Source organism: Echinops telfairi, unplaced genomic scaffold (assembly GCF_000313985.2).
Source record: "Echinops telfairi isolate 266 unplaced genomic scaffold, ASM31398v2 ScPeMD7_3533;HRSCAF=4204_0, whole genome shotgun sequence".
In the NCBI taxonomy this organism is placed as follows: domain Eukaryota; kingdom Metazoa; phylum Chordata; class Mammalia; order Afrosoricida; family Tenrecidae; genus Echinops; species Echinops telfairi.
The window spans coordinates 7281823-7308857 of record NW_022107431.1 but is presented as its reverse complement, the minus strand read 5'-3'; the positions used below and the strand labels follow the sequence as shown (position 1 = coordinate 7308857).

General features: G+C 51.5%; 1 protein-coding gene across 4 annotated transcripts in view; it reads right to left on the bottom strand.

The window, feature by feature from the left end:
- Positions 1 to 26818, bottom strand: part of AGPAT4 (1-acylglycerol-3-phosphate O-acyltransferase 4) — a 70305-nt gene extending 43487 nt beyond the window's left edge. For 2 of the 4 annotated variants that reach the window (XM_045294706.1, XM_004702090.2), the window contains exons 1-2: positions 26172 to 26267; positions 4979 to 5101 (exon numbers count right to left, since the gene is read on the bottom strand). The gene's annotated coding sequence lies outside the window, so the exon portion shown is untranslated. Of the gene's footprint in view, positions 1 to 4978; positions 5102 to 25280; positions 25297 to 26171; positions 26268 to 26802 lie in introns of those variants that run through there. The other 2 variants (XM_045294704.1, XM_045294705.1) reach the window with 2 other exon arrangements.
- Positions 26819 to 27035: the final 217 nt, after the last annotated feature.

Here is a 27035-nt window from a genome sequence, read left to right as displayed (position 1 = left end):
GGAAAAATGAGGACCTAATGCCGGGGGGGCTTAAGTGGAGAGGAAATGTTTTGAGAATGATGAGGGCAATGAATGTGCAAATGCACTTTACACAATTGATGTATGTATGGATTGTGATGAGTTGTATGAGCCCCTAATAAAATGATTAAAATAAATAAAATAAAAAACAACAAAAAACAACGCTTAAGCTCTGCTCTGTTGTGCTCAGTGGCTGACAGACGGCCAATGATCACAGTCATACACCTGGGCTTGGTCTCGCCGAGGTACCTTCCAATGAGCACTTAGCCTCATTCTGGACGAGACATCCAATCAACCGGGTGGCTTCCCAGGGGAGCTGAAACACCGGGTAAGTGCAAGGCAGAGACGGCAGCTCAGAAGGCTACGGCGCCTTTCTTCTGAGGATCTCAAAAGGGCCGTCGTCACAGACTGCCTCAGAGGGCACAGGAGGATCACAGGGCTTATTCCGATGAAGTTTTGAGGAAGCTGCAGTAGTGAGAAAAAGGCCAGGGATTTCCCCCCATCACAAGAACGAACCTGTCTGCTCAGGCTTCATGGGGAGCAAGTGCTGTCCTCTGAGCACTTCATCGGAAACCCTAGATGAAGCCCCCCACAGCCCTGGTCTGGCCCCTCCATGCTTTGGTCTTCCCTAAACTCCAAGAGCATTTAAAAGGAACAAGACTTGAGTCTGGAACTCCAAAGGGCATGGGAATCCCTGTCGCAGCAGTGTGCAGTCCTGGATGGAACACAGGCTGAGAAAGGAGCCCTCACCTCCTGATAGTTTTGTTCAATAAAGGCTGTCTGTGATTTTTGAAACAATACTTTCTGACTCACTTCAGAATCTAACAAGTTATGACGAAGGAGAACATGTGTTGAAAGAGCCTTCCCTCCTCCTTTAGTTCACACTGTACAGTATCACAGGAAGCCCTGGTGGTCTAGTGGCTACACGTTGGGCTCCTACCCACAAGGTCAGCAGTTCGAAACCTCCAGCCACTCCTTGGGAGAAACACGAGGTTTTCTACTCCCATAATGACTGGACGCACAGGGGCTGTTCTCCCCTGACCTTCAGGGTGGCTAAGAGGCAGCACTGACTTGATGGCAGGGAGATTTTTTGTTTGTGTTTTCAGATACAAAATCTTACGTTGAATACATTATCATATGTTCAAGTAAGAGATAAATAAATTATAGGGATGGAAACTCTGTTTTCTAGATGAAAAACTGGCCAACCCATCGCTCAGCTGGTGAGTGGAAAGGACGACTACTGTGAACGCTCCCAGCTGAGCGGGCACTTGCTTCCCTTTGCCTAGTTGTAACGGCCCTTCTAGCTGATGACACCTCTGGCCCTGGAGGGAGCAGAGTGTCCCTGTGTATGACAGATCAGCTTTTCTCAGCCGCTGGTTCAGAGCTCACATGGACACGAGGAAGCTGAGCCCTGGAATAGCAGCTGCACACTAATTCAAGCCACCACATCCCGAAGGAAGCCCAGGTGCGGGGAGAAAGCCACTTCCTGGTCCCATCCAGCAACCCCAAACCAAACCCACCAGCCACAACTGCCACTCCTAGCAACCCTCTCTAGGAGGGCAGACGGGTTCGGGCTGCCTCCCCTTTCTCCCGGGGAGTAGTTGGTAGTTCCAACCGCTGACCTCTCGGTGAGCAGCCCTATCCTTAACCCACTGCGCCACCAGGAGGTTATCCTGGTGCTCCTGAGAGCTCTGCTAGCTCCGCGTTGTACACATCTGCCTGTGAGATGGTTTTCTGCAGAAGGAAGAAAACAAAAGCAGAGAGAGAGAGTAGTTTGGATTTTTTTCAAAGGGGCACCGGATTCCTTAAAGACCAGGAGCCTCGGTGGCAAAGTGGGTTCCATGTTGGACTGCCGAGCCCAAGGCCAGCGGTTTGAACCCACCCGCCACTCTGGGGGAGAAAGGTGAACAATGATCGACAGCCTCCGGAGCCCACAGAGGCAGTGCTACTCTGTTTATACATACGGTCACTGGGACTTGGAATTGACTTCATGGCAGTGAGTTTGTTGTTGTTGCTGTTTTGAGAGGGACCTGGGGCCCAACAAGGGCAGGGATGTGTCCCAGAAGTGCAGACAGGAATGGAGAGCATGTCAGGGCCCCATGCAGGACCTGTGGTTGTGATGTGTGTGTATGGTGATGGCGGTGATGGTGGTGAAGGTGAAGGTGGAGGGGGGTTTGAAGGCACAAGTAGGTAGCCACCAGGGGCTGAATTCTTGCCTTAGCTTTATGTAAATGAGGGAATGCCTTTCTTAAAAATCATTTTTTGGTCAAAAGTGAGTGCAAATTCATCTATGGTCCAAGTTTTCTACTGTGAATTCCCAAGCTCTATGTAATTCCCTAACACCATGACATGGATTCTGAAACTGACTTTGAATTTTGTCTCTGCTTTGCAAGTTATGAACTCATTTGGTGCGAGGGACCAAATATTGATTAGAGAAAAAAATATGTATAAATGAATAAACCGAAAGCAATGATTAGAACTTAAATGGTAACCCCAGCCTTCTTGCTGCTTCTAAGAGTGTTCCTTAACTAAGGCAGCGACTCATGGGAAACAAGGTGCGAGCACATGTGGATGTCAGATGCCTGTGGATCTCATGCCCATGCCCTCTGTGGTTGTACCCATGTAAGCCAGCTATAATGCTTCCCCACACTTAAGAAGAGCCTGGATGATAAGGCATCAACTGTAGCTTTCAATTTCTGAAATATTTTAAAGAAACGAAACATAGACTATGTTTCACTCTGTGATATCTGGCCATGCTTTGCTAAGAAATCAAACGCAATCGTTAATGGAAACCCCAAAACAAACTCACTACCATGGAGTTGATTCTGACTCGTGACGGCCCTATGGGGCAGAGTAGAAATGTCCTTTCTGGTTTCTGAGGCTGTGAATCTTGAAGGGTTCTATGAGCCTCATCTTGCTCTCCAGGAGCAGCTGGTGTATTTGAACCACTGACCATGCAGTTAGCACTCCAACATTTAACCAAATAGTACCTCCAGGGCTCCTTTCATCTCTACTAGAGGTTGACGAACTGCTTTCCAAAATGGTTGAACCAATCAACACTCCAGGAGTGTTTCCACTTTACTCGGTGAAGGAAAATCTTCATTTTCTCCTTCCTCTGCTTCTGATTATTCTGTTATGAGAATTTATTGAACAGATAATATACTTACATTTAGGGAATGTGTGTGTGAAAAAAACCAAACTTCTGTAGTGCATTTTTCAGATAGCATAAGTATGTTAACATGCAATACTTCCTCTGATATTTAGAAAACACTGTGGTTTATTAGTGTTCCTGTTTGACAGATAAGGGCATGGAGGCTCAAGGTAGTTAGAAGACACGGTTCAATTTGATCACTAACCTGACAAGCTCCCTCCCTTCTGACACCCTCAGTTATGTCTTCTGGAATTAATCCCCAGACAGACAGATCCAACACACAAGACTCTTTAAGGTTCAGGATAAGAAGATTAATGTGAAATACTGAAAAATGTGAACATGATTCATACATATGTGTGGATACACCTCGTCTATGTGGTGGAATGAACTGTCATAATATGGCTCTTCTATCCAGAGCTCTGTAATTTCCACCAAGTGAGTGGGTGGGACTATGCAGATAAGGCATGTGTAACACAAATAGAGGGGATGGTCCATTTCAGGGGCTACTCCCTGGCTGTGAGGATGAGCTGTCTTCCCCGGAAGAGAGCTGACCTTCGAAGGTCAGCAGTTCGAAACCACCAGATGCTCCTTGGGAGAAAGACGAGGCATTCTACTCCTGTGAAGAGTCACAGTATTGGAAACCCACAGGGGCAGTTCCACGCTGTCCTATAGGGCTGCTGTAAGTCAGAATTGACTGGATGGCAGTAAGTTAAATGGGTCTTCACAGTGGCTGCCCCCAGGTGAGATTGACTTAGGATTAGACATTGTTTTGTTCTGTGAGCCAAAGGGTCACCACGAGCCAGAACTGACTCAGTGGCCTCTCACCCCAAGAACACAGGAAAAACAAAACCACACGTTGTTAGAAAACCACAAGATGCCCCTCCAACGGCGTTTCCCTGGGAACCACGGATCGTTCCCTTCCGGGTGACGAACCCTTTTATTCCCTAGGGGCAGGTTTCCCTCTGCCAGCAATTTAATTCTTCAAGCTCAGCAAACGCCGGCTCAAGTGAGAGAACAAACGCTGGCCTCCACAGCCTGGCCAAGTTCCTAGAATGCGCTTCGCTGGACCACCTCTCCTTTCCAAGAAAGCCCATGCTGGCAGCCGGAAGGACCATCCATCTCCCGGAATGCAAAGCCTGGCTCAGAAGAGCGAGCGCCCTGAAGCTGTGAAGATGGCGTGCAGCTGCAGAACCACCTTGTTCTACGAGTGGAAGGAGCAGCAAATGGACTTCTAATCCAGAGAGACCCTGTGAGGCGGGGCACAGCTGGCTCTGCGCGCCACCTGGGTCGCACCTCGTGGAGATGCGCTTTCTCCTGCTTTGCAGCGTTTTCCACAACAGCACATGCTCACGTCACATGGCTGTGTCCCATTTTGGCCACTCACACAATTTCCAAACCTTGTTGTCATGCTAGCGGACACTTGGAGAGAAAGACGGGGCTTTTCTAGCCTCATACGGAGTTCGGATAAATCAAACTCACTGCCATCCAGCCAAGGCTGATGCAGAACAGGCCCCTGTGGGTTTCCAAGACTCACTGTTGACGAGAGTGGAAAGCCCAGTCTTTCTCCCAGGGAGCTGCTCCTGCTTTCAAACTGCCAACCCATCCCCAGGACACCACCGGGCTCCTCCCATACAGTTGTAGTCTTGGAAACCCCGGGGTCAGTTCTACCCTGTTCTCTAGGGCTGCTAGGCGTCAGCACGGAATCGATGGCAGTGGGTTGGGTTGGGGCATCCTACACGTCACAGACCACAGCTTCATGTCAACCTGCCTTGGATGTGCACCGGGTGATGGAAAACGCATGGGACTCACTTTATGACTCTGGTGATGATGGTGCTCTGGATCCAAGCCGGCAGTGTCACTGAGGTGTCTTTTGGCTGCCACGCACACACAAAATCCCCTTCTTGAATTCTATAGCGATCTTCCAGCATGGATCTGAGGAGCAGAGAGATTTGGAATTGAAGGCACGAGGCATCTACGCGTCACAAACGGTTTGAGGAATGAATGCCAACCACTCAGCCGGGCTCCTCAGATGTTCAACACAGTGGCCACGTGGTCCAGCCATCCCACTCCTCCGTATCTATTCAGAGGGATGGAAAGGTAGGTCCACACCCAAACCTGTCCACCCGAGTTCAGAGCAGCGTAGGCACGCTAGTCCCAAAGGGGAAATGGTTCAGTCGTCCATTACTTGATGAACAGATAAACAAGCATGATCTACCTCTGCATTGGCCTGCTACCCTGCAGCCAGGGGCTCAAGCCTGGGAAGATCTGTGAGGATGGGCTAGGACCGGGTGGAGCTTCATTCTGTTGTGCATAAGATTGCGAGGGGTTGCAACTGACCCTGTGGGACCTCACCAGCACCACCAGCCAGCCAAAGATGGATCGCATCGGGGAACTGCTGCCCCAGGCCTCTTCAGAGTCCTGCAAAGCAAGGCTGTTGCTTTGAGGATTAAGGAGTGCCTGACTCGAGCCGTGGTATTTTCCTTTGCCTCCCATGCTGGTGAAAGTCAGACAGTGGAGAAGACGGAATGCCCCGTGGGTTGCCAAAGGGACAAACAGATCTGTCTTGGAAGAAATACTGCCAGTGCGCTCCCAGAGACTTGTCTTGTTTCATTCTGTTGTGCATAGGGTCGCAATGGGTCGGAATCGCCTCACCTAACAACTCAGTCACAAGATGAGATCAACGGCTGATCTATGCCGCAGCACAGATGAACCTCACACACACACCACGTGAAAGGACCCAGACACAAAGAGCACCCGTTACAGGACTGCTCGCACGAAAGGCCCTGACGCAGCAGCACCTCTAGAGGCAGAGAGCAGAACGTGGTCGTCTGGACACACCAGGATGGACCACAGTCTGGCCTGAAAGACACAGTGCCGGACAAGGCAGGAGTTCCTTTGTGTGTGGGGTCACCACATGTCAGGGTCGGCTTGACCACAGCTAATGGACAACAACAGGACTGGAGCGGGTGAGGTGTGGGGGGACATGGCGACGGGGCACAGGGTTTCCCTTTGAGATGATAAAAATGTTCTAGATTAGATCCGATGTTCTAAGCTGAGAGTCAGCACCTTGTGAGCGTACCAGACGACACTTTGAACAGGTGACTTCCTGGAATGCCAGCTGGACCCAGGATGGTTCTTTACAGCACCACTGGCACCCTAGAGAAGGGCAGGCAGGCCTGTGGCTACAGAGTAAGTGTAGCCTCCGGCTTGGGCACCTTGTTCAAACCAAGGGAGGGAAAGCACCCACAGAGGGACGGGGAGTCCAAGGAGCTGGCAACCTGCAGGGCTGAGATGCGGGGACCCCACCCAGGGCTCGGAGTCGTCGTGCACCTCAGGACCGCAGGTGTGGCTGGAGGCTGTTCAAGTCTCCAGGGAGGGAGCTTGGACTGTCCTGACCTAGTGAGCCCTGTGACAGGAGGCCCCCAGCCTGGGCCAGTGGAACAGGGACTATGGAGGGTCTGAGAAATGTGAAGGCCTTTGCCTGATGGTGTTGGCAAAGAACCCCGAATGCACGCCATGGCTTGTCCCCCCAAACAGCAAAGCCAACACACTCCTGAGAAGTGAGGTTGGTGAGACGTTGTCGCATGTGCTGTAGACATGCTATCAGAAGAGGCCTGTCCCTGGAGAAGGACACCGTGCTTGGATGAGTAGGGGGTTCCGAGACACAGAGGAGGGCCCTCGACAAGATGGACTGACACCTTGGTTCTTCCTCTAAGCCACTGGTTTTCACCCTTCCAAATGCCATGGCCCTTTCAGACAGTTCCTCATGGGTGATGCCCCAACCATAGCATTATTTTCGTTGCTACTTCATCACGGTCCCTTTGCTACCGTTATGAACCAGGCGACCCCTGTGAAAGGGTGTTCGACCCCCAAAGGGGTCGCGACCCACAGGTTGAGAACTGCTGCCCTAAGCCCTTGGTGGACATATCCGTCCCTCTCGGGAGATGCTGGGGACGGGGCAGCATGGCACGGCACATGGGCTGTTTCCTGTCACATCGTGGGATCCGGTGTCAAAGTGGTGGTGGTGGTGTGAGGGGCCCTCTAGTCAGCTCTGACTCATACTCCCTGATGGCGCCACAAAGCAAAACGCCGCCTGGTCCTGGTCCAGGTAATCTCTACCAGGGTTGCTGTGTTAGAGCCCATTGCTGCGGCCACCGTGTCTGCTTATCCATCACTGGAAGGTCCCCTTTTTCTCTGACCCTCTTGACCCAGGCATGATGTCCTGTTCCCACTGGTCCCACCTGAGACCAAGTCTCACTCTCCTCACTTCTCAGGACAATGCTGGTGACACTTGCTCCAAGACAGATCTGTTTGTCCTTCTGGCAGTCGATGGCACTTTCAGAATTCTTCGATAGCACCATCGTTCAAAGGCATCCTATCCTTTCTTCATCCATCTTTCTTTTTCATATGCATGTGAGGTTACTGAAAATAACACGGATTGAGCCACATAGACCTTAGTCAGCAAAGGGACAGCTTTGCTTTTTTAAAACCATAAAGAGGTCAATTTAAAACTAGATGGACACTGAAAACCACACGGATGTCCATCGACTGGTGCCTGGTGAAACAAAACGTGGGATATGTACTGAGCAACACAAGGCGCAAACAGACAATTTCTGAAGCGATCAGAAACGAGGTACCCGCCCCCCTTCATTCACGACGAGGACACCTCCCCGACAATGGCCATCACTAAGTCGCTGTTGATGGTGGATTCCCTTTTCCATCATTGCTACATCTCACTGTCCTTCTCTTGAGACTGTCTCGAGTGAGAGGGAGGGAGACGATAGTTACACCAGACGGACGGACACACGTGAACATTCACTAGACTTCCCGCTGGTGTATCATTTGGAAGGTGACCAGATTTTAACATTGGTAAAGCGGGACCCCATTGATAAAACTCATCCTGGCGAAATAGCCACATGGCAGCCGAAAACCGTATACCCTAGCTTGTCGTGCATTCTTTCCAAAAATCGGGACTTTTTTAAAACTCCGCGGGACGCGGGAAAAATTTTTAAAAATTGGGATTGTCCCGCCAAAAGTGGGACGTCTGGTCGCCTTACATTTGTGGGACCGGGAGAAAATGAGCGACGATTAGAAGACTTTCCAGGTGATTTGACCAGGGCATGACACCAAGTTCTGGGTCCTTTGTGACCACACAGTTCACATACCCATGACGCTGCCTGGAGGCAGAGGTACCGTCAGCTCACCCCCGAGGCAAATCATCCAAGGTGCACACTTGGAAACATGTTTAATAATGGCCAGGAGAAAAAAAACCACCAAAAGTCTCCGGAAAAGGGAACCCATTAGAAAAGTAGTCCATTGCCGACTCAGTTGTAGAGTCTATTGCCATATGCACAGCAGTGAGGTCTAAACACTGAGTCGGCAAATGCTACCCTGTTTGTTCCAGGGGGAAAAGCAGGGCAAGGTGCCCGTGAGCCTCTGGTCACGACATGCTCTTTGCTGAGCAGCACATCCCTTTGTCTGTGTGTTCCTTCTCCAACATGCTGTAATACAGCGTCTCCAAGACACTTCGACACAGGTTCATTAGCATGGCACTCGGAGCCAAGAGTCCCACGGCTCATGGCTGCACTGAGCCCATCTCCCACACGCACGTTCCCCATTCGGCGCGCCACAGCCTTCCCACAGCTGGGAACCCGACACAGAACTTCTGCCCTAGCTTGGGGGCAGCCAAAAAAATGACGTGACCAATGAACGCCGCAAAAAAGCGAAACGTCTCGCTCCAAGTAGACCTTGGCGAGCCCTCGGAACAGTTCCCAGAGCCGAAACCACAAGGCAGTGCCTCACCTTGCCGAGTGTGTGCCCCGGGTGACTCGATTGGTTTGTTCCTCTGCAAACGTCCACAATGATGGCCAACGTCCCCTGAGTGTTGATTTGAGGGGCTGGAAACACATTTTATGAAATAGGCAGATTGGAAAATACAGAGTCTGTGAATAATGAGGATCGATTGCAGATAGCCCCCGTTCCAGGCTGAGGACACGAGTCTAACCAGGAGTCCCACACCCCACGCTTCGGGTACCGGCTCTCAGGCACACCCAGGCGATCCACTGAAGGAGAGCAGCGGACTGGGGTCTGCTGTCAGGAGCCCTGTGGGCACCGCGGGTCACATGCTGGGCTGCTAGCCTGCTTCCACCAAGCAGCAATCCCCCTCTCCTCGTTGTCTCTTCTGTAGCCACTGTCCCCTTTACCATCAGAGAATTCAACTACTGTGGGCTGATGGTCACTGACTGCATGGGCAATTGTTGTCACTAGCAGCAGTGGCATTGGCTCAAGTAGCTCTGGTAGCACAGTGAGATAAGCATTAGGCTACTAAGCAAGTGGTCGGTGGTTCAAAACCCACCAGGTGCTCCAAAGGAGAAAGATGAGGCGCTCTGCTTCCGCCAAGATTTACAGCTTTGGAGACCCCAGGAGGGTAGTTCTACTCTGCCCTTTGCGATTGCTATGATGAAGAATCAACTGAACAGTAGTGGGGGTGAGGGTTCTGTTTTGTTTTTAACAGTTGGCTCTGACTCATGGCCCATTTATATATATATTTTTAAAAGTGTTGCTGGTCCTTTGCTACCCTCATGAATATGCTCAAATCATAGTGGTAACTGTCATGGCAATCCATCCCATTAAGAGTCACCCTCATTCTCTCTCTCTCTCTCTCTCTCTCTCTCTCTCTCTCTCTCGATGCTTTGCCAAGCCTGACATCCTTCTCTGGAGAGTGGTCGATCCCGATGACCTGTCCAAATGAAATGAGCCTGTGTCTCACCATCCTTTCTTCTAAGGAGCATTCTAGTTATCTTTTATCTCCCTGAAGACTTACTAATCATTCTTCTGGCAGTCCAATAAATGAGACAGATGATATAAAAAATTCAGTGCACTATCTCAGCCACAGAACATTAATAAATGCTATTCCCCTTCACGTATGTTATCTGTCTTCCCACAAGACTAAGATCCTCAGGAGCTAAAGTGTTTTTTGTCATTATATCCACACCATCCAGGGTGGTTCTAGCCAATGGTAGGTGATTAATAAATATTCATAAAATGGATCAATTGCCTGGTCAGTCACACGCATCACACATGGTCCCAGAGAAATGTCCAGCCGGTGACTTCTTAATCACTCAGCCATCGAGTCAGTGGAGGGTCTTAGCTGTACACAGATCCTCAAAATATCAGTAACAAAGCAAAGACTTCGTCACAAAACCAAATCATGAACAAAACACCCACTGCTCATCAACTTGATTCTGACTCATAGTGGCCCTACAGCACAGAGTAGAGACCCTAGGGTTTCTGAGCCTGACGGCCTCATCTTCTCCCATGGGACAGCCCTCCCTGGAGTTAGTAGGTTAACCCACCGGCCCTCCAGGCTCCTTGGAGTCTTCACCAGGGGGAGAGGTATTACTTTCAATGAGTTAGCTAAGACGTAGTGTTGATCAGCTACACTTCCTGCAGGAAAACAGTATTTTAACTCTCTTAGAAAGTAAGCCTTGGTCAGAGGCAATAGAACCTTCTAGACTTTTTGTATCATAATTTTCTTACCCCGTTCTTTAGAAAAACCCAAGGGATGTTAGGAAATCTCTTGAAAATCTCTAGGAACAACAATCAATCAAAACCAGCGATAAAGGATTTCCCATTATGGGTTTTATCATCTTTGTTCCTTTTCTCCCTCATTGTGAAACCGATCTTCAGCTTCTAGCTGTATTGCCATGAAATGATGCCAAGAATATTGAGCTTCTAAGAGGCGGTATCGCGTAAGCGTGCTAGCCTCGCACTCCAGCAGCTGTTCCAAAGCTACTTTCCGATCTACTAAGGCATCTGAAACACCTGGCAATTCAAGGTACACATTTCACAATTCCATAAAACGCTCACAAGCCAAATAATGGCCCAGCACGAGAAAAGAGATACTGTGAGTGTGAGGCACGGTCCCATGTCGCCTGCTGACAGATGGAGCGGTCTGTGAGGCAGGCATGGAGATGGCGTTTGTATTTGATTCATGAGATAGCCACTACGAGAAAAGAAAACCACCACGTGGACTGGAAGTGTCTTCCATAGGTGTGCGGACCACCTTTCACTTTGTAACGCGGACCAACCTCGCAGGGATGGGGCTGGTCAGTCCAGAAAGCGTGTCAACAGCAGACATCAGAAAGAGGGACCAGAGGGCAGTCATGGTGGTGTCGCCAGGTGCTGCGCACCGTCCTCAGTGGTTGCTGTGGCCCCTTGTGGCAAACCTCTAGGTCTGTCCATCTCTCTGAGGGTCTTCCTCTTCCTCACGGGCCCTCTACTGGCCCAAGTAAGAGGTCCTTCTCCAGGGACTGGTTCCTCCTGACAACATGTCCACAGAATGTGAGACAAAGACTCATTGCCCTTGCTTCTGTGGAGCATTTTGGCTGTATGTCTTCCAAGACATCTGTCCGTTCTTCTGGCAGTCCGTGAGATAACGTCCAGCGTTCTTCTCCAGCACCATAATTCAAAGGCATCCACTGTTCTCTAGTCTTCCTCGGCCCAGTTTTCACACCCGTCTGAGGCTCCTGAAAATACCATCGCTTAGGTCAGGTGCACCTCAGTCCTCAACCTGACAGCTTCCCTTCTAAACTCTTTAAAGAGGACTTTTACTACAGAAGGGGCCCTGGTGACATACAGGTTATACATTGGGCTGCGATCACATGGTCAGCAGATCAAAACCAGCAGCAGCTCCTCGGGAGAAAGACTGGGCGTTCTACTTCGCTAAGAGTCAGCATTGACTTGATGGCCGTGCGTTTGATTTTGGTTTTACAACAGAATTGCCCGGTGCAATAACTTCTTTACTTTCCTGACCGTTGCTCCCATGAGCATTGATTGTGGGTCAAGCAGAATGAGAGCCTCGACAACTCCATTGTTTACTGCAACGATCTTTGTGGTACTCGTTGGTCCACATTGTAAGGGTGTCTTTTCTTTATGTTGAGATGTAATCCATAACGAAGGCTGCATATCCTTTGCTCTTCATCAGCAAATATCTCCAAGTCCTCTTGCTCTTTAGCTGACCGGATGGTGTCCCCTGCACATCCCAGCTTGTTAGTAAACCTTCTTCTTCGTGTTGTCCAGCTTCATGGACTACTGCTCAGCACACAGACTGAATAGGTATCACCAGAGGGCACAACCTGAGGCTCACCTTTCCTGATTTGAAACCAGACTGTATTCCCTTGTTCTGTTCAAATAATCGCCTCTTGGTCTGTGAACAGGTTCAGCAGGGACACAATGATGTGCTCTGGAATTCCAGGCTTCTCAAGGCTACCCATTACGTTACGATCCAGAGTCAAACGCCTTTGCACAGTCAAGTGAACACAGCTAAGCCACATTCTGGTGTCCTCTGCTTGCAGCTAAGACCCATTTGCTATAACAAAATGATGTCCCTCAGTCCAGGTCGTCTTCTGAATCCAGCTTGAATTCCTCCAGTGCCCTGTCAATGGAGTGCTGCAACCATTTTTCAGATTTTCTTGAGCAGAATTTTACTTGCGTATGACGTTAATGACACAGCTTGATTCCACATTCCGTCTGGCTGCCTTTGCAAGGAGCATTATCGGTCACCTTTCCGTCAGTTGTCCAGGTAGCTGTCTCCCAAATTTCTTGGCACAGATTGCTTCCAGGGCTGCATCAGTTTGTTGGAACGGTTTCATTGGCATGCCGTCAATTCTTAGAGCCTTGTTTTTGGTCAACGTCCCAGTGCAGGTTGGACTCCTTCCTTCAGCCCTATTAGTTCTGATCATACGCTACCTTCTGAAAGGGTGACCAGTTCTTTTGGGTACCATACTCTGGATGCATCCCATCTTCTGATGAAGTTACCTGCATCATTTAATATCTTGTTCAATGAATAATCAATACTGTCACTCAAGGCTTGATCCCCTCCCCTCCCACCACCACCCTCAGTTCTTTCAGCTTGAGAAATCTTTGATGGGTTTTCCACTTTGGGCTTTCTAACTCCAGCCATTGATGGTTTTGAACGGATGGCCTTCTGGCTGGCAGCCCAACATGTAACACACGATGCCACTAGGGCTCTCAAAAGTGTGGTTCTGCTCTGCCCTATATGGTGCCTACGGATTGGAATGGATTCAGTGGTAGTTAGTTTGGATCCTTCTTGCTTCTGGAGTTCAATTCCAATCACCAGTCATTATCGATGAGACCTATCAATGAAAACCTTTGCATTTGGGAGCTCCAGAGGTAAAACACAGTCAAGCATGACAAACAAGTCATTCGGCATTCCACATGCCTGTACGTCGACTCAAGATGAATCAGCTAAGAACATAGGCTTTCTGAAAACCATGTTCCTCATGTCACCTGTCAGGTGTGCAATGGTGTTGCACATGGTTGAGCCTGTCCCCAGCTAGGCACCGTACTGTCTCTTACATGAGCGACAGGCTTGGGAGATCCATTGGCTTAATCTGAATGAGATTATGACTCCTCCTCGTCAGAATTCTCCTACAGTTGTAATAGGCCCCACCCACCAGGACAATTCCTGGGCACTGCGTTGCACAAATATCCCCCAGTGTGAATTCCACGGAGTCCTGGCGTCGTAGTGGCTACGCTTCGGGCTGGGCTGCTAACCGCAAGGTCGGCAGTTTGAAAGCACTGCCACTCCCCAGGGGAGAGACGAGCCTTTCCACTCCAGTCAAGAGTGACAGTCCTGGAAACCCACAGAGGCAGTTCCACCCTTTCCTGCAGGGGCACCTGTGACCCGGAATCGACTGAACAGCTGTGAGTTTAAGTGGTTGTTTCAGGAATTCCATGGGAAGGAGGGTTGTATTCCTGTGCGCCTGTGTAACCTGTGAATACCATTCTTATTTTCAGATGATATTGTGTCATGCTGGCCAAGTGGCACTTCCTATCTAGGTTCAATGCCACTATTTCAACAAGCTTACAAACACACACAGAGGCATAAATGAAAGGGCCCAATCGCCTGTCTCAGTCCATTGGCAACAGAGTCAATAAAACTCAATTTGCTGATCTCTGGGCAAAGTCCACAGAGAGAATTCTTGTTTTTCCCTCCCCCAACATCTGACTGTACAAGAAGGAAAGGTTGGTTAGTTCCATCACGCAGCCATCAGGTTGCTGACTTTGGGCGGTCCCCATGTTGGCCTGATGGTGGAAGCTACATGACCAGCATTTGAAATCCGAGCATGGTCACCCATGGTGGGGAGGTTCCAGTGAAGCTTCCAGACTAAGACAGACTAGGAGCAGTCAGTGAAAAGCTCGCAGAGACCGCAGCAGCACACTGTCGGATATGGGGGTGGAAGATCACCCCGCTTGGTTGGAAAGCGTCCACCTCCACAAGCAGGTCCAGGCCGAGTGGTATCTCTATGTGACTGGAGACCTTTAGAATTGGGGCCTGGGTTTCTTTAGGGCAGCTACTAAGGACTTGACCTAATAGTGTCGTGATTATCTATTGGGCTGCTAACCGCAAGGCCAGCAGTTCGAAACCACCAGCTGCTCTACAGGAGAAAGGCAGGGCTTTTTACTCCCTTAGAGAGTTACATCCTTGACAACCCACAGGGGCAGTTCCACCCTGTCCTATAGGTCACTATGAGTCGGCATGGACTTGCTGGCAAGGAGTTTGGTTTTTGGGGTTGGACCTTCTGTTCAGATTTCAAAAGACATTACCAAGGACAAGAGCCTTTCTGAGAACATGGCACAGTATTGTACAGGAGTGCTAAGAGGAAAGGTGCCTGCACAAGATGGAAAGGATACACAGCTTATCCTAGATACTGATGCGGAACAGGGCCAGAAGTGGAGGTGTCCCCTGGAGACGAGGGCATGAGCACCAAAGTGAACCCCACGCCACCATCTACCAACTGGGCCATCAGAGGACGGGAGACAGAGAAGAACAGCCAAGGCAGGCTGGTGTGCGTGGGACTGACGTACCTCCTGCCCTGCCTACCCTTCCCACTCCCAAGCCGAGTGAAGGATGGGCCGGTGGGGTGGGGGCTAGGAATGGAGAAGACAACTGAAGGGCAGGGCTATCAAATTGCCCCAGAAAGAGTCACCTGGACGCCAGGTAGGTTTGCTTTCTTCTTCAGCATGTCCAAGGAGACCGTCCCATTGACAGGAGAGACTACGACCGTGCAGGGTGTGGGACAGTCCCGTTTGCCATGAAAAGACACAGACTTTTTGCATGTCAACCCAACACGCAGTCTCACTTGTTTAAGTAGAAAAAAGAAAGAAAATTATACTTTCCTTCTGCTCCTCCTCCTCTAAGATGGGGTCAGTGTGGACCTGTTCCCCAGCACACAGCACAAGGGACCTGGGGTGGGGGCCTGGCTGCAGCCATGGCCGTCATAACAAAGTGCTAACTTCTGTGACCTGGTGCACGGTTGCCAAGGCTGTAAATGTTTACTAGAGCAGAGAGCCTCGTCTCTCTCCCTCGAAAGCCTCGTGGGTTTGAACCAAGGACCTTGTAATTAAAACCAAACCCAACCACTATCATGGAGTCCATTCTGATTCATAGGCCCAACAGCACATCACTGCCCCTTTGCGGACAGCTTCCGCCTTCTCCCATGCAGCAGCTGGTGGGGGAGTTTAAACTGCCACGCTCAGTGTGTAACCGTCTGTCCACACCATCAGAGATCCTGATCAAGATGTGGGGTCGCTGTTGCCATCCAATTGTTTTTGATCCTAGTGACCCGATGTGCAACAGAATAAAACATGCCTGCGCCTGCACCATCCTCACAATTGTGTTTGAGCCCATTGTAGCAACACGGAGTCAACCGACCTCACAAAAGGGCATCTTTCTTGCTACATTACTTAGGATCCCTGGTTGCACAGTGCTTAGGTGTTGTTCTGCTAACCCCAAGAGCAGCAGTTGGAAACCACTAGCTTCTCTGGGGGAGAAAGACAGGGCTTTCGGCTCCCTTAAAGAGTGACAGTTTCAGAAACCCACCGAGGTCATTCTGCTGTGTCCTATGGGGCCGCTATGCATCAGAATCGGCTCCTGAGAAACAGGTTTTCTTTGGATCGGGGAGCAAGGTGGTTCCATACAAGGGGAGCAGTCTCCAGAAGCCCTTGGCTCCAACAGGGGCTGGGGAGGGCTTTTGTCCCCAAGCACACCTGGCAATGTCAGGAAACACTTATGGCTGTCATAGTTGGGGTGGGGACGGCACCCGGGAGGCTGCTGCAGGCCCTGAAGGGCACAGGACAGCCCCCACTACAACTGCCTGCCCTACAAGGTCACCGAGGAGCGGCTGGGGGTCCAGAGAGGGGAGGGGAGGGCAGTTCTGGCAGTGAGGCCTGACTTCTGGGCCCATTGAACCCTCTTGCTTTGGCAGACACAGCACGAGGAACCACCCCAGGTCACAGACATTTGCTGTGTGGTGCAAATGGTTAACGCACGTGGCTGCTAACTGAAAGGTAGGTAGTTCAAACCCAGCCACAGGCACCTTAGAAGAAAGTCCTGGCCATCGACTTCCAAAATAAAACCCCAAACTAAACCAACCAACCATAGATCATGAGATGGAGCACAGTTGTGCTCTGACCCACAAGGGGGCGCCGGATGGCAACTGGGTGACAGCAAGGGGCTTGGTGGAGCAAGAGATGCGCTGACTGAAAGGTCTGGGTTCAAACCCAGCTAGTGACTCAAAGGGAGCCAGACCTGGGGGCCTGTTCCCATGAGGCTACAAAAGCAAGCAAGCCCACCGCCTTTGAGGCCCTTCTGATGCCCGGGTCCTCCAGAGCAGTGGTTCTCAACCTTCCTAATGTTGCACCCAACCATAAAATTATTTTCGATGCTACTCCATCACTGTTATTTTGCTACTGTTATGAATCGGGCGAAAGAGTTGCTCAACCCCCAAAGGGGTCGCCACCCACAAGTTGAGAACTGCTGCTCTAAAGGGTTTCCCATGCTGTCGATCTTTAAGTGAACAGACAGCCCCATCTTTCTCCCACTGAGAGGCTGGTAGGCTTGAACCACTGACCTTGAGCTTGACAGCCAATGCTTTCCTGACAGAGCCACCAGGGCTCCCTCCAGTGAAGACGGCAACTTAAAATACCACCTATTCTACCGTCACACCTGGGGTGGTGGTGAGTCAGATCTGACTAACCCCAGCTCCCAGGGCAGTAATTAAACTGGCCACAGTGAAGAATCAGTAGTCGTGCCACGTAAGGACACACACATCCAGGACAGGGTTCCGGTGGTTCCATTGAAGGACGTTCCAGTGCAAGGGGACTTTCAGAAAGACAGATGTTAGAGGAAGGGGACTGCGTACCAAAGATTGCCAAGGGACCTCCGCCCCTGGAGAAGCAAGCTGGTGACCCTACCTCGTGCAACCTCACCTTCCCCAGGGCAGAGGGAGGGAAGGCATGCAGGGATGGCTAAAGGCATGCAGGGATGGCTAAAGGCGAGGGCCCCCGGGAGGACCTAAGGTTCATTCCAAGGTCACCAGTCTCAGTGAACTTCTCTGCCCACGAAAGGACCCAAACACACCGTTCAGGGAGCACTTCCCTTCAAAGCCTCTCTCAGATCAGCAAGGGCCATTGTCTCTGCAGATAACCTTGACTGGCTTTAAATTCTGGGATAGATTTGCTGACAATCAGTAAATGAGCCGAAAGCCCCCCGCCTGCACTCCTCCAGCCTCTGCACCATCTGAGTGGCCTCTCCCTCAAGTTCAACCCTTAGTTAAACCCTGATTTGGAGCAGAGTCCATATTTAATCTAATACATGTACAGCCATGCCACTCAGTTTTTAATCACAGGATCCACCCCCCTGCCACACCCAGCACCGGCCCCCACACCCTGTAACACCCACCTCCCTAGCTAAACCACAACAAACACAACCCGGTCCACGAAAGCTGCAGCGGCTTATCTCAGAAGCAGGGCTGTTGGTTTCCGTCCAACATCTAAGCTCAACTCCCTCTTACAGGACTTCTGCAGAGCACAGAAGGCATGTCCGGGACGACCCCCATGGTGCGTGTTGACTCCCAATGTCAGAGTAGTTTGCGGCTGTCTCCTGTGTACCAGGCACTGGGCTGGGTGCGGGAGTGGACAACACCCTAGGTGTTGGGTGCAGGGGTTCAGAGACTGCTTTCTGGAGCCCAGGGGCTTGCATTCCAATCTCAGCTTTGCTACTTCTCGTGATATGCACGCGCTCCCTTCTTGAGGTCTTTAATCTGTAAAATGGGGTGACGATGGCATCTGCCTGCTGCATTTGGCTGCAGAAGTACCAGGAGTCGGTGGATGTGAAGTTCACATCCTCAAGGTGCTAGCACCCAAGGAGCCTTCGATAAAGGCACACTCTCATCATGGTTGGGCCCCGTGGGCCCCACTGGGTCCAGAGATCAGCCGCTAGCCCAAAGACTGGGTGCTCAAACAAACAAACAAAAAAGACTGGGTGCTCAAGCCGACGGGAGGCACTTGGAAGAAAGACCCAGCCATCTACTTTCGAAGATTCACAACCACTGAAAACAGCTCTCCTCCACACGAGTCAGAATCGCTCCACAGCAATGGGTCTCTTGCTGTGGTCCTTGTTGCCCACGTTAGAGGCCTGCTCTCATGACCCCTGCAGGCTACTGCCACCCCGAGTCCGGAATTTCAATGACCAGCTTTACCCTACCATGAAAAGAGAACTCCTCTCCTCCCGTCCTGTCCTTTGCCCTCCTCGCACCTCCCCTTGTGTGTGCTGCTTAAGAAGGCCCAGAGCTGTGCCAGCCAGTTACCAAACTGCTCCTTTGAGATTAAAATCGGAAAGAGGAACTTGCTGACTTTCTATCCCTGGGCTGGAGAAGGTGGGCAGGGAGGTGTCCGTGGTGACTCTTGTTAGGTGGTGCCTATTATTTCTCCCCTGAAGGTGCAGAGTGAGCAGGGGAAACTAGTCTGCACGCGGGAGCTTCAAGTCACCAGGAAATGCAAATGTGAAATACGGTAAGCAGGATCATAGCGCTGTTCCATGGGTACTGGATTCCCCACCGACTTTCAGAGGGTGCTTGTATTTTGATATGAGTCTGGCTGAAAGCTACAAGAGGTGGAAACCTAATTGTGGAGGGGGATAATGACTGGCCACATGCACTGGGTAATCTAGCACTAAATGGCAAGGGGGCCAGCCACTAAGTTCCCCAATGGGTATATAATGTGCAGGGAGGAGGGAGTTTCCCTTTTACAAAATGCCACAGGCAACACACCAGGGGAAGGACTCTTGGGAGATCATCTCAAAGAGCTCCCAATTTTCAGAAAGCAAATACACACATCTTCCAGGAGGATCATCAGTCTCCCAGGACAGAAATCCCACTGCTGCCCATTCAGTGTAGCAACAAAGGCTCCCTGACACCAGCCATATTCTCAACCAGTATGGAAAATATGAGAATGTTGTCCTTCTCCTGCGTCCAGCACTGCCGACCAGTAAGAGTGCTCAATAACAGAAGCATCTAGCATCAACCGGGGTGAGCCAAGCTATGCCTCTACCAAAAATCCAGCCCTCTCCTTTGTCCACATCTTGTCTACAAGACCCTGAACTTCTTTAGGGAAGAAAGGGCTTCCCAGTTACTGCTGCATCCTTACTACAGTATTTGACACACCATGTTCAACACCGATTGTTGCATGAATGGATGAATGGACAGAAGGGTGGATGATTTATGTAAGTCTATGTATGCATGCATGGATGGATAGCCTTGAGAAGAATGGGAATTCCAGAACACTTCACTGTTCTCGTGCAGAACCTGTACATGGACCAAGAGGCGGTCGTTCAAACAGAACGAGGGAATGCTGCACAGCTGTGTCCTCTCACCATGCTTATTGAATCTGTATGCTGAGTAATTCATCTGAGCAGCTGGCTTAGAGCAAGGGTACGCAGCATCAGGATGGAGGCCGTATTAATGCAGATGACACACCTTGCGTGCCAAGAGAGAAAAGGATTTGAAGTAGTTGCTAATGAAGATCAAGGGCTGCAGCCTCCCACATGGACCACAAACTCAGTGTAAAGAAAATACAAATCCTCACGACCAGACCAGTAGGTAACGCAGAGCAAAGATCGGGGTCGTCAAGAATGTCTTCTTAGTTGGATCCACCATCGATGCTCAAGGAACCAGCTGTCAAGAGACCAAACGATAAACTGCTTTGGGTAAATCTGCTGCCCAAGACCTCTTTAAAGTGTTGAAAAGCAAAGATGTTACTTTGAGGACTATGGTGCACCCAGCCATGGTATTTGCAATGGCCTCACGTGCATGTGAGCGTTGGACGTTGAGTAAGGGAGACCAAAGAAATATTGATGCATTTGAACTATGGTATTTGGCGACGAATGTTAAAAGTCTTGTGGACTGCCAAAAGGACAAACAGAATTGTCTGGGAAGAAGTACAGGCAGAATGATCCTTAGAAGGCTCCTTAGAAGCAAGGATGGCGAGAGCACTTTGGACCTGTTATTAGAAGAGACCAGTGCCTTGGTGAAAGCAGACGGGCAGCGAAAAAGAGGAACTCCCTCTTTGAGATGGATGGACCCAGTGGCTGAAAGAACGCGGTCAAACGTAACAATTGTGAGGGTGGCGCAGGACCGGGCAGTGTTTTGTTCTGTTCTGTAATGGGGCTGCTGTGTGTGGGAATGGACACGAGATGACAATGACAACTGGTACATGCGTATGTAGCCATGTCTGAATGGATGGAAAGACAAACCTTTGTGCCAGACGAAAAAGAAGATCAAGTCAGATTGAAGGAACGGGGTGAAGACAAAACTGAAGCAGGAAATCTTTGTGGAGCAAGGGTGCATCTTAGAAAATAAAGAAGACAACTTAGGGCACTTGTTCCATGAGGTTCCCCAAAAATCGCTCTCTTTGTAAGACAGTTCCTCTTATTAAGTCCTTAGCAGGAGATGGAGATCATCCCAAGCATCACCTCTGAAAACCTTCTGGGGCGGCCTTCTGAAAACGGCCATTATTTCAACAGTGCCTGGTTAGCTCCCACTGTGCCCACAGCACCTGGCATATGAGAGGTGTGATGGCCGTGTAATAAATATTTATGCCAAGAGCGAGCACATGCTCTCTCTTGGGGAGCTGCCTGAGGCTGCCTCTCTTCCCCGGGCCATGCTTGAAGTCAATTTGCAGATTTTCCAAAGCCCGCTTTCCAAGTTGGTTCTGCGTGACACAGAGAATTAGCCACCCAAGCTGGGAGACCGCTACTATTCGTAAGGCTTTCAGTGGCAAATCGCTCAAGGACATCAAGATGAGTGTTAAAAAAAAAAGAAATAAAGGAAGACCCCCAGTGAGGTGACTTGACTTGACAAGGTGGCTGCAACAAAAGGACAATTGTCAAGACTGACACAGGATGGGGCAGCACTTCCTTCTGTTGTACAGGCCACTGTTGAGTTAGAACTGACCGGGCGGCACCTAACAATACCACCAAGAAGGTCAGGGTAACGTTACACGATCATGAAGCTGCCCTTGGTCAGATCTTGTTGTTATTGCTCGGTGGCGGCGAGTCGGCTCCCACCCAAGCAACCCCGTGCACAACAGAACGAAACACGGCATGGTCCTGCGACAGCCTCGCAAGTGTTCCTGTGCCTGAGCCCAGCGGTGCAGCCACTGAGCCCATCCGTCTCATCAAGGGCCTTCCTCTTTGTCACCGCCTCTCGTATCGTCCCAAACACGATGGCCTTCTCCGGGGGCTGGTCCTCTCCTGGAAAGATGTCCAACTTGGTCAGACAGATTTCTCCAAACATTCAGGTGTCCAGAACCATTCAGAAATGAGGCTGCAGTGTCTCCCTATGTTCACTAGACCTGCTTTCCAGAACAAAATGCAGTAAGTTTGCCAAACACCCATCTGAGCATGGCTATGGCGTGGAATAAGGGGAGGTCCTAGAAAATGTCACGGTTCTGCCCCACCCCAAGTCTCTCCTGCAAAGTCTGCCTTGCATCTGGTCTTTCATTCTTGAACTTCAGCTCACAGTTGGACTAGGAAGGACTGTGCCTTTGACTCATGTTATCTTTCTAACAGTCATTCTTGTTCTAATTTAAAAATAAGCCAATTTCTCTCTGAATTTGTATCTTCTCTTTCCTGCCCCTCCCAGCACTGGGTCAACCAGCCCTCTTCCTCGCCCCAAGACTGGCCTCGCCCACCCTCTTGGAACAAGAACCTTGAACCACATTCCAACTCTCATCTCCTGTCCTACAGTCTGGGACACCCTGGCCTTCTTGCCCTGGAATGGGTGCCTCCTCTCCTTAAAACCTCCGCTTCCTGATAAGGCCATTCCTCGGTGTTCTTCTCCGGCCAGATCCATCCCCCCCTACACATACACTTCTAGTCCTCCCCCTCCTCTCGGCTCTGAGTGACCACCTGCTCACAGACTCATCCTGCCACCGGGTGGGTTCCGTGGCTTTTAAAACCCGAGAGCGCAGCAACCTGCAGGTCTGAGTTTGGAGTCTTCTAGAACACTGCTCTACTTGGCTCCCTCAAGAATTCGCTTTACAGCTATCTCTGGTTCCCCCGCCTTCTCCAGGCTGCTGCAGCTTCTGTCTCACCAGACCGTGCACAGAAAGAAAAGCCTGTCGGTGGTGGCATTTTGCTACTTTCCTTTCACTTGTGGTTACTTTGTTTCCTTACCCTTCTTGCTCCTTTTCTGTTGACCTCCTTTTCCTACGAGACTTCTTGTGAAATTCCAGGCTGGGACCCTCTGCGTTCTAGTGTGACCAACGGACACACGGTCAATCCGGCTGTGGACCACGGGAGAAAAGTGACAGCCCTCGGGCCCATTTCAGACTAGAAAGAAGCCACTCAGCGCACCTGCTGTTCAGAACCCTTCAAAAACATCAAATGCATACAGCCGGGCCACTTCTCCATGTGCACTGTTACCCCTTCCTCAAAACCCAGTTGTCTAGTCTTTTCTATGCTTTATGGCCTCTAGGTAAATTCCATGGCCTTTAGCTCTCCACTTTGTTCCAGGTATTTTTACAATGTAGCTGCCATTTCCAGATCATGCCTGTATCTGTGGGGAAAAGATGGGCTTTTGACTCCTGTAAAGAGTGACAGTCTCAGAAACCCACAGGGGCAGTTCCACCCTGTGCTCCAGGGGCACGATGAGTCAGCATCGAATCCATGTCAGTGAGCTTGGGTTTTTGGTTTGGCTGTGTCTGTATCCTTAAAACTTCTTGACCCATAATAAGTTTCATGAAACAGCGATAATAACACATTCAGTTAAGAGTCCTGGCAAACAGCACCCATGACAACCCCTTTCGGACCAGAGCATATACACAGGTACAGGTAAGAGCTGGAAACACCGGGAATCCAGGACAGATAAACCCCAGGACCAATCATGAGAGTAGTGATACCAGGAGAGGAAGGGTAAGGTGGGGTGAGAAAAGGAGGACCCAATCACAATGATCTACATATAACCCTCTCCCTGGGGGACGGACAACAGAAATGTGGGTGAAGGGAGACATCAGTGTAAGAAATGAAAAAAATAATAATATATAAATTATCAAGGGTTTGTGAGGGAAGAAAGGTGGAGGAGGGTGGGGGAAAAATGAGAAGTTGATACCAAGGGCTCAAGTAGAAAGAAAAATGTTTTGCAAATGATAGCTACAAATGTACAACGGTGCTTGACACAGTGAATGCACGTATGTTTTGCGATAAAAGCTGCATGAGCCCCCAATAAAATGATTAAAAAAGAAGAAAAAGAAAACCCCTTCAGGGTTACGCTCAAGTTTCTACCCAGGCTCTGGCTTCAACAGCAGGCGGCAGTGTGATCTCCGGTGGGCCTTTATCGAAAATGAAAGACTATGTTTAAGACGGGGGGATGAGATTATGACCAGTTAACCGGTCTGGGAACAAGTACAGCCAACAGACAATTTTGTCTTGGAAGGAGTAAGGTCAGAATGCTCCTTAGAAGCCTGGATGGAGAGACTTTGTCCCATGTGCTTTGGGCATGGTATCAGGAGAGCCCCTCCCTGGAGGACATCAGCAGAGGGCCAGCAAAAAGGAGGAAGGCCTTGGACAGAGGGAGTGACACAGTGGCGGCAAGAGACAGCAGTGCTGTGGCGCAGTGTTTCATTCTGTTGGACCAACCCAGTGGTACCCAACAGCGGGTCCTGCAGGGTCACTGAGTCAGAATCACTTCTGTGGGTGTGATCTGGTGATTTAGGGACTCTGGAGCTGCAAATGGCTACACTCTCACCTGCTGCCCAGAAGGTTGGCAGATAAAACCCACCCGGAGCTCCATGGGAAAAACTCCTAGGGACTTGCTGCTGCAAAGATCTGGAGTCACAAGGTCACGGGGGCTGCCAGGAGTCTGATGAGACTCAGCAGTGCCTACAGGCAAGGCTTGCGGCGAAGGGAATTCCTTTCTCCAGCTCCCTCTCTCTCAGGAGCGGAGCTGCGGTAGCGCAATGGTCCAAGCACCCTGGATCAATTCCACGCTGCCGCACGAGGTGGCTGCGAACCAGGATCAATTCACCCGCCACTTACAAGGGCAGCGGGTAACTGGGGATGTCCGTGCAAAGGACAGGCTCCTGCGTCAACAGTCCTCGGCTGTCCTGAAGGAGGATGAGTGGTGTTGCTAGACCTGCGACCCCCGGCGCAGACGGAGATTTCTCTTCCTCACAGATGCAGGATTTGACTCTGAGCACAACTAATTCTGCATGTCACGCGAGGTAAATCATCACTGCCTCCCACGTGTTCGCCCCCAACCCTGCTCGCCCCCAGTTTGGTTAGAAAATCAATCATTGTACTCTAGAGAATACTGGGAGAAAGATGGGCTCTCTACTCCTGTGAAGAGTTGTCACCTCGGAAACTCACAGGGTTAATTTCGGATCCTAACTGTCCCCCCCCCCTCCCCCTCTCTCTCTCACACACACACTTTCTCATATTACTTAGCATCATGTTTGGATGCTAAGGAGCTCAGCGACCCTATAGGGCAGGATAACACTGCCAGAGTGGGTTTCCTAGACTGTAACTTGTTGGTTTCGAATTCCGGACCTTGTGGTTAGCAGCCCAAAGCCTAACCACCAGGCCACCAAGGCTCCCTATGAAGGGTAGGAGGTGGGTAAACCCCTCCCAGGTGTGAAGGAGAGCGGGTCCACCAGGTTGATGTCATAATGGGAAAGCGCGTGCGTTCCGTGGGGAATGGCAAGGCACAGAGAAGGTTGGATGGCGCTGGGTCGGCCCCGTGGTACTCACGCAGACTTGCTGAACTTGGATCTTGTGCTAAGTGAAGTTCAGCCTACAGCCCAGGTTCCTCGTTTAAGAATTGGGGCTTTTAGGCAAACCTGGGCGGGCAACCGTGCGCGGATGAGTGTAAATAACCGAACACCCTCTCAAACTTTGTTCGCCCAGCCCCACCTCCTCCACCGCGGGGCTCTCCCCTTCGCTGGGTCGCGGCATTCACACGCTAGCTGGAGAAGCGCTTGGGTTTTCTGGGAGGGCGGACGCCGCAGCCTTCCAGAAACATCGCAGCCCTGGTTTACTCAAATTCCTAGATATGATGGAGACATTCAGAGGCGGCGAATTAGGTAAATAAAGAGGTAATTACAAAGGCCCGTTTCCTTGACAACCCCCCTCCCCCCAGCCCTCCTGCCACTGGGAAAAACCAAACCGAAAATGAGGAGGGGGTACCCACCCAGGCCGGCTGGCGCGAGCAGCCCTCAGCCCCCACCCCATCCCCCACGCCCCCGGCCTGGCGGGCGCCAAACTCCCAGTCCGCGCCGCGTCCATCCCTCGCCACCCCGGCTGCGTATTTTCGTGGTTGCCATAGAAACCCCCAGAAACGGAAGAACATGTTGCGCGACACAAAAGTGACCAGCGTGTAACAGGAACCGCCATCCAGCGCCCAGAAAAGGGGGAGCAGGAGGGATGGGGCCAGGCGCCGCCGCCGATCGCCGGCGGACAGGCGCGCTTGCCCGCCCAACACAAAGCGACCATCCCTTTGTGCCGGTAGCTCCGCCGTCTCGGCCTCTGGGGGCCGCGCCCGCGGCACCGCGGCCTCCCTCCTCCGCCCGGTCCCCGCGCCCAGGGCACCCGGCCCCGCCACGCCCCGAGCGCAGGGCCCGCCGATGGCACCGTGGCACCTACCGCGTGTCCGGCCGCCTGGACGCACGCACTCCCGGCGCGGGCTGGGCCCCAAACTGCCACTAGTTTCTGGGGCGGCGAGCTAGCCAGCGCTGGACAGAAAAGGCGAGACTCCACCCAAGGGGTGGGCCCTTCGGAGGGGAAAAAAGTGGTCCTGGCTTACGTCTCTCCCCGCCCATGTCACTTCCTTTTAAAGCAGCTCCGGGAGCGGAGAGCCAGCGGCGAAACGGGAGTCACCCGCTGCCCCTTCCAATTGGAGCGCAGAGCGCGGGACGCGCGGCGGCCGCCTCCGGGCTGGAACCTGCTAGAAACCCGCGTCCCCCGCCCCGGCTCATCCCCCGTGTCCCCGCTCCTCCCGCCGGCAGGCTGGCGGGGGAATCGCCCTCCCTCCGCCACTGAGGGGGACCGGCCGCCTCCCTGCACCCCTCCCGGGGCACAGATCCTTGGATCCCCCACCCCCCGTATGTTCCGCGCCCCAGACCCCCAAACCGCGGAACCTGAGCTGCCGAGACAGGAGCTGCCTAAGCTGGGAGGTGGCTGTGTTCCCGCCCTCCAGACCAGGCGCCCAGGTCGAGTGCCACCGTGCACACGTGGCACTCCCAGGGTCTCAGAGATGACCGGGGCGGGGGCCTACCTGCACAGGCGGCGGGCTGTGGGAACTCCAGACACGCCAGCCTGTCCACATTCCTAGAAATGTGTCTTGTCTCTGAAGTGGTGAGGCGTGTTAGCCTGGAATATTCGCTAGAGGACCGGTGTTCTCCAGACTGCCGACTTGGTACATGTATGTGCGCCTGCTCTCCAGCTGTTGATAGGCTGCAGGGAGGACGGGGGATGGGGGTGGGGGTGGAGGGCGTGAGCTGTGCTCAC